This window comes from Aquarana catesbeiana, linkage group LG01 (assembly GCF_042186555.1).
Source record: "Aquarana catesbeiana isolate 2022-GZ linkage group LG01, ASM4218655v1, whole genome shotgun sequence".
NCBI lineage: Eukaryota > Metazoa > Chordata > Amphibia > Anura > Ranidae > Aquarana > Aquarana catesbeiana.
The window spans coordinates 308,864,432-308,867,626 of NC_133324.1; positions in this window are offsets into that span (position 1 = coordinate 308,864,432).

Consider the following 3,195-nt stretch of genomic DNA (forward strand, 5'->3'; position numbering starts at 1 on the left):
TGCGTGACCTTTTATGGCGTTGTATGTGAATGTAAATCAGATGAGCTTATACTCAGTGTTCTTTTATCATGATCCTAGTTTACATCAGTGCAATGCTAGATTGTTGTTTTTTTGGGCACCAACTCAGGTCCTATTGTTTATCCTACCAATCAGTGCTTAATGGCTAGGTTCACCTTTTCAAGAAAACAGACTATGCAGTATAGGGGCCCAAGTTTAAAGAAAAAAAAAAAAAAAAAAAACGCTGTGGAGTTGAGACATCTCTAAACCTGCCAGAAAAAAAACTCCCATTGCAATGATAAGCCTGTCCTGCCCAAGCTCTCTCCTGGCATCCCAAGAGTGAGCAAGCTTCAGCATGGTAAGCCTGCGCATGCACAATGCACTCTCCCTCCCCCTGTAGGAGCAGAAGGCCAATGCAGAGCATATATGAGTGGATTTGGGACATGGGAGCACAGGTTTGGAAATTGGAAGCTCTCTTGCTCTTGGGATGCTGGGGTGAAAGGGTGTTGTTTGCAGTATTGCGTATTCAAAATGCTTACAAAATTAAGTGGTTGTGGGTGTCCTTTATAGAGGAAGCAACTGCTTTCACAGATCATCTCTCAATCTTTGGGGAAGATTCAGGTTGTGTTATCCTATGGAGAGAGCCTATGTGTTGGCAGCCTTATAAGTACAAAGCTGTTTTGTGAACCCGGACATTTTACCTTATTTATTTATTATGGGGAAAAATGTCTGGTTGTAGATATTTTAAAGCCTTAATTACTGTGTGGACTCTCGCTACCTATACAAAAACCCCAAAGAGGTTGTCTACCCAAAGATTGCTATAATTGCAAGTTATTATACCTAATATGGAACTGCAAACATTATGTAAGCTAGGAGTCACCTCACCAGAGTTACCGATTCCTTAAACCATCACCCTGGTGAGATCCTCTTCAAACTTGAGGCTGGGGTAGAAGCAAGCAAGGGGTTGTGCTGAATTTTGGAACACCTTTCTAGGGAGCCTCACAGGATTTACCAGTGATAAAAGCACGTTTAAAAAACAAAACGTTATATTTAGGATAATTAAAATTCAGTGTTTTAAAGCAAACTCCTCCCAAATTTGAGAGCCCAGTGATGATACAATGAGGAAAATGAAAAGAGGCTATTGTGGACTTTCATGGTACTGTACAAAGGCATGACGTACACAAGGTAAGTAAAAGATACAATATATAGTACTTTGTTAAAGAGATTTTTTTTTTTTAGAGTCTACAAAAATGTGTAAGCTGCCCTTTGGGTTGCCACCGTTGCGGGGAGCATAGGACATTCTCCTTAAAATGAAGAGAAATAAAAACATGGTCACTCATTTCCAAATTCAAATGATGAAAATGTGGCTGCATTTCCATAAAATACAGTTATTACATGGCCCGGCTACTATTTTTAAGATTTAATGAATCCATCAACCCCAACATTTCAGTAAAATATTACGGTTTTCATACTAATAATCAGGTTGTACAATTCAGCTTACTCCTCTAGTGATGAACAGTGCACAGCGATCTATTTTCTAATACCTGACACTATTATTCCCCTGAAAGTCTCCACGGATCTATTGGTCTCTACGCATCACCAATGGATCCACAATTCATGGTGAATGCCTCGTTCAGATACTGTCGCTTCACCTCGGTGTTTACTGTAATATAATGTTTTTATTACATTGAGCAATACTATGCCATTGTTTACGAGCAGCATCTGAAGGCTAATAATTGTCTGCAACTGCTAGACAACTGTACTATATCAGTTTTATTAATCACATCCTACAATACACCCACAAGACTCTGAGAATTTAATTACTCTAATTACTGAAGACAATGGATGCCAGCATTTTTATGTACAAGTGGCTCTCAGTTGTTGACTTATAACTAAGTGATCATAATAAAACTGTTGGGTACAGCTTTATATTGCTAGGTAAAAAGTTGTTAGATTGTACTTCTGGTAAGAATAGATAAATATCTAATGACAGCCTCATTTCTTTTACTCTTTTTTTTTTTTATTATTATTCATATTTCATACACAGCGAGGCTGCTTTACTGAAGCTGAGCAAAAAAATATTTAAATATTCATTTCATTTATCCAATCATGTGAAAAGCAAATTCTGAATACCCAATCACGTGCAGATGCTTTTCACACGATGGGCTCTCACATTTTTTTTGTGTAGATTTTCATCTTCTTTAGTTAATCAGCCTCGTAGTGTTTATATGTGTATCTATGACATCCAGATTTTGGTAAATTCACTTAGTAAATTTTATATTTTCTCTGATACAAATGTAAACATTTATCAAAATGAATGAAATGTTGGACACATTTTCCCCGTCTTTTGTCTAATACGATTATTCCCTATAATTGTCAGCTCCATCGAGTGGCCATAATGAAGTATTTTCTGATTGAAGTACTTCAGGAAAAGACCAAATTTTGGCCACTAAAATGGAGCTGATGAGCATAGGGAATAATCCTACTGGACAAAATATCCAGTAGGGAAATTAGTTACGGATAGGTCAATACTTAATACAGTCGTACAACTTTTTTTTTTTACAAATAAACCCATTTGAGTGTTCTCCAGATCCTGCAAGCGTGGACCTTGACCCAGTTCTGGTTTCATTCCTATTTATACATTTACATTTATACTCACCTAGGTGGATGCAGCATCAATCTGATGCTGCATCTGTCCCCCGCCGACTATCTATTGAAAACTGAACAATTAAATACCACTGATCGCTCAGTTCTCCCCCTCCACTCTGAGCAGAGAGCCGTCACTGTCAGTCACTGACTCTCTGCTCTCCGCTCTCCCCTCCGGTGCTCACTGGAGCACTAGGGTGTGGAGGGGACAGGAACAGCTGGCTCAGGCTCTCAGCAGATACCGACCATATGGTCAAGATCTTTTCAGAGCCTGAGCCTGCTCTGTGACTTCAGCCGACAGCGGGCTTCAGCCTGCTGTCAGCTGAAAAAGGATCACAGGAGTGCAGGACGAGCTGCACTCCTGTGATCCATAAGAGAAGTATGGCCAAAAAAGCTTTGGCCATATTTCTTCTTTAAAGTGGAATTTTAGTCAGAAAATTAAGTCCTGCTAAATCACTTCAAACTGGCCCATTTTTCAGGTATAGCTATATAAAACATTAAAAATAAGTGCCTATACTTTTTAAAATCGAGTAATGCACTGTCTCTACCTGC